The 11866-nt window shown below is 39.6% G+C and overlaps 1 long non-coding RNA gene across 1 annotated transcript; it reads right to left on the reverse strand.

Moving 5' to 3' along the window:
• Nucleotides 1-743: 743 nt before the first annotated feature.
• On the reverse strand, nt 744-6219 carry LOC140564986 (uncharacterized). The gene is made up of 2 exons (XR_011980568.1): nt 5317-6219; nt 744-1762 (listed from the first exon to the last, which is right to left on the reverse strand). It is a non-coding gene; the product is annotated as an uncharacterized lncRNA (long non-coding RNA).
• Nucleotides 6220-11866: the final 5647 nt, after the last annotated feature.

The raw sequence follows: 11866 nt of genomic DNA on the forward strand, positions 1-11866 counted from the left end.
TTTATAACCAGACAAATATATATACCAAAACCAGTCTTTAACATACAATATTCAAATATGATGTGTGTGTGCAGGAGTGCTGATTATACATTTGCTCAATATTTAACACTGTTTATTAGGTAACTAATAAGGTTTTAATGCAAGATTAACATTTTAGGCAACAAGCGGAAAACAGATTAATAAAATTTGCATGCATGTGTGGTCCGACTCGTGTCTCTGGCTCAAGCTGGGTAGTGACAGTGCCATTGGCTTTGTTGGTCAATGTTCATTTGTGATTTCACAAAAAATAAATAATGGAAAAACAAGGAGAAGGCAAGCAGAAGGCAAAACCTTATTTAGCAGATAAATGTCATTTTGGGATGAGCTCCTTATCAAATGTGCCCATAAATGAATAGCGTTGTATGCCTGGTCCTGGTGCAGATGTAACATTCCAGCAATACAAAAGTGCTCAGACACCACTGTTTATGTTTATGTCAAATGGGTGCACTGTCACTGCTGAGTTTGGACGTGTTTTAGGAGGGCAGTAAGCAGTTAGGATACTGATAGCAACACCGTGTTTTTGCATACGATTTGTGTTGCGAAATTTTGTTTTTATTTATTTTCATCACTTGTACAGTCCAGAATAAACCTTTGAGTCTTGTGAAAGTTTTTTTTTGCTGATTAACACAGACATAAAGAAGTAAAGAGGTTGCTTCTGTCATGAACCACACGGTCTGGCAATGAGGGAGAACACTCACAGGGGATGAACCAAAGCGAGACGTTTATTGCGAAACAATAAACTGTAAAACAAACAGAAACAGCAGCAATGATTACCTGGGAAAAGGAGAACAGAAACAAAAACCGTGACAACCAAAAGGGGCAAAACAAAGGAACACACCTGGGGCTGGTGAAGCACTAGGGCTGTGCTAGCTGCCGGGGCTGAGCCTGAACCGTTATACAGAAACATAAACCACCAGGCAGGGCCTGGGGAAAACTCTGAAAGACTCTATAGATTACAACTGCATTGGGGAGGGAGTGCGCCTGACGTATTTACAGCCTATCTTGACCTGCTGGTTACCTCTCAACCCGGACAATGTGTCCCCTCAGGTGCCAGCCCTCTGATCTATGGGTCACAGCGACCTGAACAATGTATCTCTTCAGACGTCAGTGTGGCACGCACACCCCGCCCCCTCTCTAAACTTCCTAATCTATACTATAAATATGTATGTTGAATGCTTTTGAGTCAATCTGTATCGTGGTCACGAGCTGCGTGCAGATTCAATAAACTCTTGCTACTCAAGGCATATTCTTGTCTGCCTTATCACCGGTCCGACGATGGAGGTAGCTACTTGCCAAAACGAGCTAGAGAGTGGCTCGCTAATGGAGCTCCAGAACCTGAGCTCGCTGAACTGTGAAGCCTGGCGAGAAATCGCCGCAGACCTGCAGTAGCCCCCAAACGGACACTGGGAATAATACTGCCCAGATAGTTAGCTGGCTGGAAGAGTCCTCTAGAACAAAAGCCAGCGTCGTGAAAGCCAGCGTCGTGACTCTGCTGGGTGCGCTGTGCGCCGTCTTGGCTTTACTGGGCGGCGTCTTGAGTTCGGAGTTGGCTTGACTGGCGGGCTGGGCCACCGACGTGACCTGAGAGGGCGCGCTGGTCGCCACCGTGACCTGAGAGGGCGCGCTGGGCGCCACCTTGACGTGATCCGGGGCTGCGCTGGGCGAGACGTTGTTCCGGGGCTGCGAGCGCCGCCTTGACGTGATCCGGGGCCGCGAGCGCCGCCTGCCGAGTGAAGTCTACATTTACATTTATTTACATTTACATTTATGGCATTTAGCAGACGCTCTTATCCAGAGCGACTTACAGTTACTCGTATTACAGATGTGGGCCAATGTAGTGTTAGGAGTCTTGCCCAGGGACTCTTATTGGTGTAGCGCAGCACAGTCACCCAGACCGGGAATTGAACCCTGGTCTCCCACATGGTGTTGTTGTAACGCAATGGTAGGTGGTGGTGTTATCTGTTGCGCCACACCAACCACGAGAAACCAGTCTAGCGAGACCAACCAGTCTAGCGAGAAATAATATTGCCCAGATAGCTAGCTGGCTGTGCTACGCTACCTATGGCTGGAAGAGTCCTCTAGAACAAAAGACGATCTCACAGACTAGACCAGTGAACAGAGAGTATCTAAGTTTAGCAGAGTATCCTGAGTGCATGGGGTGCACTAAGAGTAATTCTCAGCAACCGGCAGCTGACACCAGCCCTACTTAAATACACCAGCCCACAGGTGATACACATTAACCAAACAATGTACGGACACATGACGCTAACACAAACATGAACCAAGAAGGCGAAAATGAGTGTTGTCCCGAGACTGCCCCTGGGGCGGGCGCGGTGGCGTGACAGCTACAGCCATCTCAGTACATTGTTCTGCTCACACAGTATGTGCTAGCACTGGAGAGGTGTGGCAAACCTAATAAATGTGAAATCATAATAACAGTAATATACCAACTGTGACAAGCACGCCATCGCACCAATACCTGCATGTCTGTTCAATGGACAAAGAACAACATTTATAAAAAAAAAAAATTACTTTAGTAGTTCTAATTCATCAGCACTGTTTCCACTTACAAAAATGCATTATTGGCTGGCACTTGCTGTTACCCAAGAATTTGAAATGTGTTTTTGAAACATTATACAACCACAACATTCTAACAGCATTCTAACATTTCTATTTCAATAGTTACCCTAGTAGGTATGCTAGGCTAATATAACTGATCATTTGCCAATTAATATATATTACATACACACAACTACATCCAACTATATCAGACTACACAAATGCTGGTATACAACCAGTGTGGGTACTGACAAAACTAATACAAAAGATTTCTGCAACACACATGCATGCTGTGGAAGCAAATACCTGAAAGTGTCTTCTGAACAGGAAATGAGCCAGAATGTGACCTCCAAGTACACTTCCTGCAGGGTACAACTGGACCAATAAAACAGAACAAAATAACACTATGTGGAATATTTCTTACACAATTTTTTTTTAAATAATAATAATTCTCAGGCTTTTATTTTGTCTTTTAGCTTCTGCTTCTTTTACTTTCTGATTTGCAGCTTGCCTTGATACCAAAAATACATTAACTTTTTTAAAATACTGTATTGTATGTATGACTTTCAGACTTTTAAATGCAAGCATATGCCACAGGTGTCACGCCCGCGTTTGCCACGGCCCGCAGGCGTTCAGGAGTGGTTTCACATTCACGGTCATGTCATGTTTAAGGACTTTTATGTTTGTCGCCATCTTGTTTGTGTTAGCGTCATGTGTCCGTTCTTGTTTTGGTTAATGTGTGCCACCTGTGGCTGGCGCATATAAGGAGGGCTAGTGCCTGCTGCCGGTTGCCGAGAATTGCACCCAGTGTACCCAGTGTACTCAGGGAACCTGTCGGACTAATCGACGGAATCATATATATATATATATATATATATATATATATATATATATATATATACACACACACACACAAACAAAATTGTTGGTACCCCTCGGTTAATGAAAGAAAAACCCACAATGGTCACAGAAATAACTTGAATCTGACAAAAGTAATAATATGAAATAATAATAATATGAATAATATGAACATGAACAAATGAAAATCCAACATTGATTTTGAACCATGCTTCAACAGAATTATTTTGATAAGGTATATTCATTAAACAGGCCTGGATAAAAAATTATGGTACCCCTGAAAATAATGTGACCAAAGGGACATGTTAAATCAAGGTGTGTCCACTAATTAGCATCACAGGGGTCTACAATCTTGTAATCAGTCAGTGGGCCTATATATAGGGCTACAGGCAGTCACTGTGCTGTTTGGTGACATGGTGTGTACCACACTCAACATGGACCAGAGAAAGCGAAAGAAAGAGTTGTGTCAGGAGATTAGAAAGAAAATTAAGGTTATAAGACCATCTCCAAGCAGCTTGATGTTCCTGTGACTACAGTTGCACATATTATTCAGAAATTTAAGATCTATGGGACTGTAGCCAACCTCCCTGGACGTGGCCGAAGGAGGAAAATTGATGACAAGTCAAAGAGACGGATAATATAAATGGTAACAAAAGAGCCCAGAAAAACTTTTAAAGAGATTAAATGTGAACTTCAAGCTCAAGGAACATCAGTGTCAGATCGCATCATTCGTCATTGTTTAAGCCAAAGTGTACTTCATGGGAGATGACCAAGGAGGGCACCATTGTTGAAAACAAATCATAAAAAAGCCAGAAGAGAATTTGCCAACTACATGTTGACAAGCCCCAAAGCTTCTGGGAGAATGTCCTATGACATTTTGACATTCACAGACAGAAAAATGAAGCATATCAAGAAAAGAACACTGTCCCTACTGTGAAACATGGAGGAGGCTCTGTTATGTTCTTGGGCTGCTTTTCTGCATCTGGTATAGAGTGTTTTGAATCTGTACAGGGTACAATGAAATCTCAAGACCATCAAGGGATTCTAGACAGAAATGTGCTGCTTAGTGTCAAAAAGCTTGGTCTCAGTCACAGGTCGTGGGTCTTGCAACAGGATAATGACCCAAAACACACAGCTAAAAATACACAAGAATGGCAAAGAGAAAAACATTGGACTATTCTGAAGTGGCCTTTTATAAACCCTGACCTAAATCCTATTGAGCATCTTTGGAAGGAGCTGAAACATGCCGCCTGGAAAAGGCACCCTTCAAACCTGAGACAACTGGAGCAGTTTGCTCATGGGGAGTGGGCCAAAATACCTGCTGAGAGGTGCAGAAGTCTCATTGACAGTTACAGGAATCGTTTGATTGCAGTGATTGCCTCAAAGGTTGTGCAACAAAATATTAAGTTAGGGGTGCCATAATTTCTGTCCAGGCCTGTTTCATGAGTTTATTTTTTAAAATAATTCTGTTGAAGCATGGTTAAAAAGCAATGTCTGACTTTTATTGGATAATTTTCGTAGCATTTTTATTATTATTACTTTTGTCAGATTCAAGTTATTTTTGTGACCATTGTGGGTTTTTCATTAACCGAGGGGTACCAACAATTTAGTCCACGTGTGTATATAGCACAATACTTGGTCACAGCCCAAGCCTAATTTTTTTATATTCTCAAATTCATGCAGAAATACAGACAATTCTAAACGGTTCACAAACTTTAAACACCACTGTATATTTACTTCACATTGGCTAACCAAAATACTTCACTATATTTTCTTTGCGTGGTGCTACATTAATCTTTTGGGCTGTGCCTTGGTTCTGCTACACAGCTTTGCACAGACTTTTTGGTTCTGTTCCAGGACCTGCTGTTTTTTCGTGATGGTCCGGATCTGGTTCCTGGCCTGGTTGGTTCTGTTCTTGGAACTGCTGATCAGACCTGAAAAAGTTAACTGCAAAAATGATAAGATTATAAGGGGAAACCTCGAATTTCAGTTTCCGATTGTACCGGTTTGAGATTTAAGGTAAAACGTCTCAGATTGTAACTGTTGCACCATTTAAGGTAGAAGCCAACTACAGCTTCATTCAAACATAAATATCTGAGAGAATTACATGATTACACAAGGAAGTGTCCAATACATACTAAATAAAAAAGTGCAGTTCTTATTAAGCCATGTACTGATACTTTTAGACTGCCCTATATAATGCACTATATTGTATTTAACTAAATACAATATTAACTTTTTTATATTTTAAATATACTGCGATACTGTGTATTGTAATATAGGCAAAAACATGTTAGATTATTTTGGTCATGTTGATCTCCCCTACTTCTGAGCAATAACTGGATGATTTCTATGCACTGCAAACAGTTCAATTACTCTCAATTACTTAAATTAAATGGTTATGCAAATAACCCCCCCACACACACTTACACAAAACACAAACAAAGCCCTGATTCAGACAAAAAAACTATCCAATTAAGAATTTCAGAGAAGACACTGTAGATGTCTTTTGACACCAAATAGATGTTTTTGCCTTAAACACCAAAATCAAACTACCATATACATGCTCAAACAAAATGAACTGAATCATGAAATGATTTACAAACAGAAGAAACTGCAAAAATGTATAATAGCAAAATTATACATGGTTTATTTATTCACTTACTTAAGTTATAGAAGTAATCCAATATTACATATATATGAGTAAAGTATGATAACTCTAGCATAACATTTTTTATTTAAAGATAAAATTAGAGTTATGTGTTTTCAATCAAATGAAAGGCTTATCTTGAGTGAGAATTTAAGTGATCTATAAAGTTAGATCTGCCCTGAAAAGGGATCAAAGTCTGATCTTTACAGCACATTTTTGGAAGTGTAGGAGATTTCTGAGGACCTCAGAAGAAGAGTTGTTGATGGTCATTAGGCAGAAAAAGGTTACAAAACCATCTCCAAAGAAAATGGATTCAAGTACAAATGGTGGAAATTCAAGACCCTTTTACCCTCCCCATGTTATATAATAGTCTGACATGTCACAAAGAAATCTCTATTTCTAACTAAATTCCCCTTTCTAACATTAATTTCTTATGGTTTCGGCCATATAGAAAGTTGCAAATGGTCATCTTACACATTTGTTTGTATGATGATTACTCTTTGTCTGCCGACCTGAAGTGGTCACTCTCCTTCTTTGTCTTTGTCTGTTTGACTGCCAACTATATGGTAATGCAATTAGTGCTGATGGTTGCTCACCTTTGCAGAGAGCCAACACCTTCCCCTCATTGTTGTGTGATGACCATCAAACACCCTATATTTTTACCCTCACCTTCATCCCCCACGCCTCCTTAAACTCCTCTTCTTCTCCCTCACCTTCAGTCCCCACATACAGGCAAACCACAGACAGGCAGCAAAATGTTCTTGCTGTAGCACTACGGACAGACCAACAGTTATAGTGGCATAGAGTGGCACAGAGTACCAGGTTTCACTCTTTGCAGATGACCTGTTATTACATAGGTCTAGTCCTTCTGCCTTCTCTGACTTCTGTCCTGATAATACTGGATGACTTAATATATAACAGAAAATATCAGGGTACAAACCGAACTTGGAAAAAAGTTTACTTTTTCCAGTAACTCCCCCAACAGTTTTCACATACAAAACAGGACCTCAAATGTTGGACATTACTACCCCCATTATTAGCAGGTCGCATCAATATAATCAAAATGAATATACTCCCTAGATTTCCGTATCTTTTCCAATGCACACCAATTTTAAAATGGCAGAAACATCTGTGGCAAATCTGATCTGCATAGCATGATCAACTTTCCAAGATTTAAGTCATGAATATGCTGGCCTAATCATGTTCACTATATTGGAGGTACAACCGATACACATCTGAGAGTTGGACAAATTTGTTCAGTTAGTTGTGCCATTAGATAATGTCACAAGAATGCAATCAACATAAAAACTTACTTTTCATGACTGATAAAAAGGCCTGCCGTGATGTTTGCACAATTTCTTCTTCTAACTGGAAATCAAGACCTTGCATCATTATCTCTGCATTATCGGTTTCACATGGGATTCTAATTAAGGCAGAGCATCCAGCACATTCGTGCAGCAATGATGTTTTTCAGCAATTGGTGCTACAGTAGCTAGGTCTTCTGTGCATACAAGGAACACTCCTCAAGACCTGCCATTCTGGAAATACTCTGACCCTGCCATCTAGCCTATACAATTTTAAAGAAGCCTCTGAACAAGCAGTGTGCAGTATTGGGGAAACAAATGCTTTCTTTAAAAGGTGGTTTAAGTAGTTCTATGAATTTGTTTTTTAAATACCATTGTTCAAATATATATTCATAACTCTAGCTTAATTCTAGCTCATACACATTACATTAAAACAAGACATATTTCCAAACATAATTTCCCCCCATTCACTGCTTTTAGCTCATTTGTAACCCACTACAAACACTGATTTTTACTCCAATGATCTGCATAGTTCAGATGAAGTAATTTTATCAAAATGTATAAACAAGATGGACAGTTTCAATAAGGGCTGGGCGATATGGATAAACAAATCATATCTCTATATATTTTAGCTGAATGGGGATATATAGGATATTATATACATTGTGAAAAATAATGTGAAAAAAATAAGTTATGAACATTATATACACACAGGTCAAACTAAAAATGTTAATTTGTTTAAAAATGCACTTACCAGCTGACAGATAAAGTCAATGCCCAAAGCACTGTATCCTGACCATATACAGGGACTGGTCAGAGCTAAATCAGCCTACATCAAATTAAACATACGTACTGTTACCTTTATGTTATTAGCTAGGTAGCTTAATCATGATCATGTTTGCATATCCATATACTTTGTGGCCATTGTGCAAAAGAAATGTGTTAATTCAATATTCAACCTTTCACCAGTTCGTGGATGTAGATGGATACAGTTTTATAATATTACTATATATACACTATAGTAAAAATACTATAATATTTCTGTTCTGTAGAACAAAGAGGTAGTCCATCTCTGATTTACGTTTTCTCTGGGGGACAGATTTAAAAATGAACAAATTAAATAAGGAGAACAATGCCTAACTTGTCTTCTGAAACTAAATCCTAGAAATTAGAAATTATAGAAATGATTTTTTATTAATCAAACATTCTCTTTGCACAGGTTTTAAACCTCTGTGCTGTGGAAGCTCCACACAGCACACAGATAAAGAGATGTCACACCAAGAAGTACACAGTTGACTTATAACTGACTTCTACCACTGAATCTTAGAAAAGTTTACTTATTGAGCTCTGCTGGATCAACTGGAAGCAACATCATTTCACCCAGATGTTTAGCACAGTTGCTAGATGTTGCTTTATGCTTCAAAGAGTGTAATCAAAAATGTAGTTTGGGTCCACAGATTTGAAATAGGACACTTTAAAACCTAAAAAAATAGTACTACTTTAAAACCTAAAAAAATCTAAAGGCAGTTCAAGTAAGAGAAGTAAGAAATGTGTTGCATGCTCATTTTCATGCGTAGTAATGCAGAACTATTAATCAATAACAAGTTGTAATAATTAATCAAGTGTTGTTGTCAACACTTTTGTTTTTTATTGACTTTCACAATGTTAGTTGTTGTAGCCAAATTCTCAAATTAAAATAATGAGAAAAATATGTAGTGTGTAAAGCTTAATGTGCTGTAAAGCTTACAGCATCAAGACTGTGTGACATTATGTTTAAGAGTTGACAACAGGCCGTACACTGACAACACACATGCTGGTCAAAGGCATAAGGTAAATAAAGTAAATGCTATGACACTGCCTCAACATCATGACTGTGATAGTTGCATTTGGTTAGTTAATTAGAGGAGGAATCTGCCATGGAGGAGTACATACAGGAGGCTCAGTCACAGGGTTTCATTTATCTAACTAACAGGGGTGGACCTAGGCCTTGTATAGACTACAGAGGGCTTATCCAGATCTCTAAAGCGTACCCCTATCCATTATCTTTAGTCCCTGTAGTTTTGGAGCAGCTCCATGGAGCCTTTGTGTTCATTAGATTAGACCTCTGCAGCACCTATAATGTCGTTCGGATTAGAGAAGGGCACAAGTGGAAAACCGTATTTTACCACCAGGGGGCACTTTGATTATTTGGACATGCCATGCTGAGACGTATTAAGTTGGTTTGCAATCGCCTATTTGGATGATTTCTTGACTTACTCTTAAACATTTTTGTAACCTTCCCACTCACACCCACCAAGTCTGTCATATTTTGTCCATCCTGTTACATAACCAACTCTTTGTCAAGGCTGAAAAATGTGAATTTCACATGACTTATTTTGGGGTTACATTACACATAATCAATGCTTAGGTAGTGATCTTGGATGACCTAAAGGTTGATGCCGTGACAAATTGGCTGTGACAAAATCAGTTTAAGAACTTCAATGGTTTTAGGGTTTAGCTCAATTCCATAGGAGATTTATCTGGGATTTCAATTCTGCAGATACACCCCCTCACTGATCTCCTAAAGGGTGGTGCCAAAAAACTACAGTGACCCTCTCAAGCAGACAAAGCATTTAAATCTCTGACAGAGCAATTGATTGTCTGCTCCCTTACTCAAACACCCAATACCAACAGAAGCTATTTGTGGTGGAGGTAGATGCCTCCAATGTCGGCGTAGGGGCAGTTCTGTCACAAGGCGCCATCTAAGTTATTCACGTAGTCAAGTAAAAAACACAATTCAATAACTACAATTGCATGACTCCTAGGCTACATTCACACAGCAGGTAAGGTGGCCAAAATCCTTAAACTATCTTTTTAACTTGACCTAGATCCAAAATGTATCTGAACAGTTCATGTTTCTACACTGATGTGCATGCACAAAGAGCAAAGCTTCATGTGAGGTTTAGATTTCATCTTTGCCAGCATCACAGGAGCCAATAACCATAACTGAGTTAACTCTAAATAGTGAACTTAAATATGAGGAATTGCCACCAGCTACTGCCACACCAGCTCCATACCACATTGTTCCTACGTTGGATGTTGCTGCAATACAAACAAAACTGCAAACTAATTGCTAAAGCTAGCACACAAAGGATTATGGGTATTTGAGTTTTGATAGCCACAACAAACATGGCCACTATAAGAAAACACTATTATGGAATGTACTTCTTATTTAACTATAATTCATACTGAGTACATTTAATTAATTTATATAGTTATCAAAACTCAGACATGGTTTTAATTGAATGGCAAGTTAAGCCAATAAGCTGATAATAGTATTGCATTTAACTTGCTTCCATTCGCTTCCATCATAAATAATGCCGCAGCATTATTATAATATAATAATGCAGGTGGAATTGACAATAAGAAACTGGAGAACAGTAATCCTATTTCAGCCTGGTAAGCTTGCTGTGGTTAGGTTTATGATTGTTTTATAAAAAGACTCCATAACGGCACTGAGTGGTGTTCGGATGTGAAACCCTTCAGATGTGTGAATATAGTGTGTGACACGATGAGGTTGACGGCCTATTGTGCGCGAACAAAAAAGGTGTATTGAACCGTTGCACCCCCGCCACTAGGAACACCCCCTGTTAGATTTAAGAGTATGTTTATTACTGGGCTTGTGGTCTAGTAAATATTTTGTTCATTTTACTTGAATGGTCCATTACAGATGCCACATAGAATAGGCGGTGGTCATGAATGACGTTCACTGCTGACTCACCTGACATATCGTTTTCTGTGGGCGAGGGGCCGTGGTTGATTTCTTTACAAAATGTTCTTATATCCATAGCTAACCGTAACCCTAACTCTAGCTACGTTAACTAACTAAAACAGGTGTTCTGTCGAGTTGTGCTACCCATCGAAATGGTCTACCTAGCGAGCCACGGTTGGTAAGATAATTCTTTTTCTTGTGTGCTTTATAGAATCTGATCTTACTTTTAATATAATTGCTTGAGGGTTTCAAAAGTGTAAACTGTGATTTAAATTATTTTCTTTATTTTGAAAAAACATTCAGTGCTTTTGACCAATCTGTCATGATCCACTGGGTCAGACAATGAGGGAGAACACTCGCAGGGGATGGACCAAAGCGAGAGAGTTTATTAACCCAAACAGGGCAGAAAACAATGAAAAAGCAGCAACAGACTAACAGGGTTAACAAAAAACAATCGTGACAACCAAACTGGGCAAACAAAAGAGCACACCTGTGGCTGGTGAGGGACGAGGGCTAGGCTTGGGCCGAGCCAGAACGATACAGAAAACCTAAACCTACAGGCAGCCTGGGGAAAACCGTGAAACAGAAAGACAGCGCGGGTCAGGCGCTTCTGAGACTTACTGGACCTCCGGAGCTGAGGGATCCGCTGCCGAACCCAAACAGAACCGATACTAGGCCAGAGCAAGCTTACCAGAGCACAGGCGA

Source organism: Salminus brasiliensis, chromosome 11, assembly GCF_030463535.1.
Source record: "Salminus brasiliensis chromosome 11, fSalBra1.hap2, whole genome shotgun sequence".
Lineage (NCBI taxonomy): Eukaryota > Metazoa > Chordata > Actinopteri > Characiformes > Bryconidae > Salminus > Salminus brasiliensis.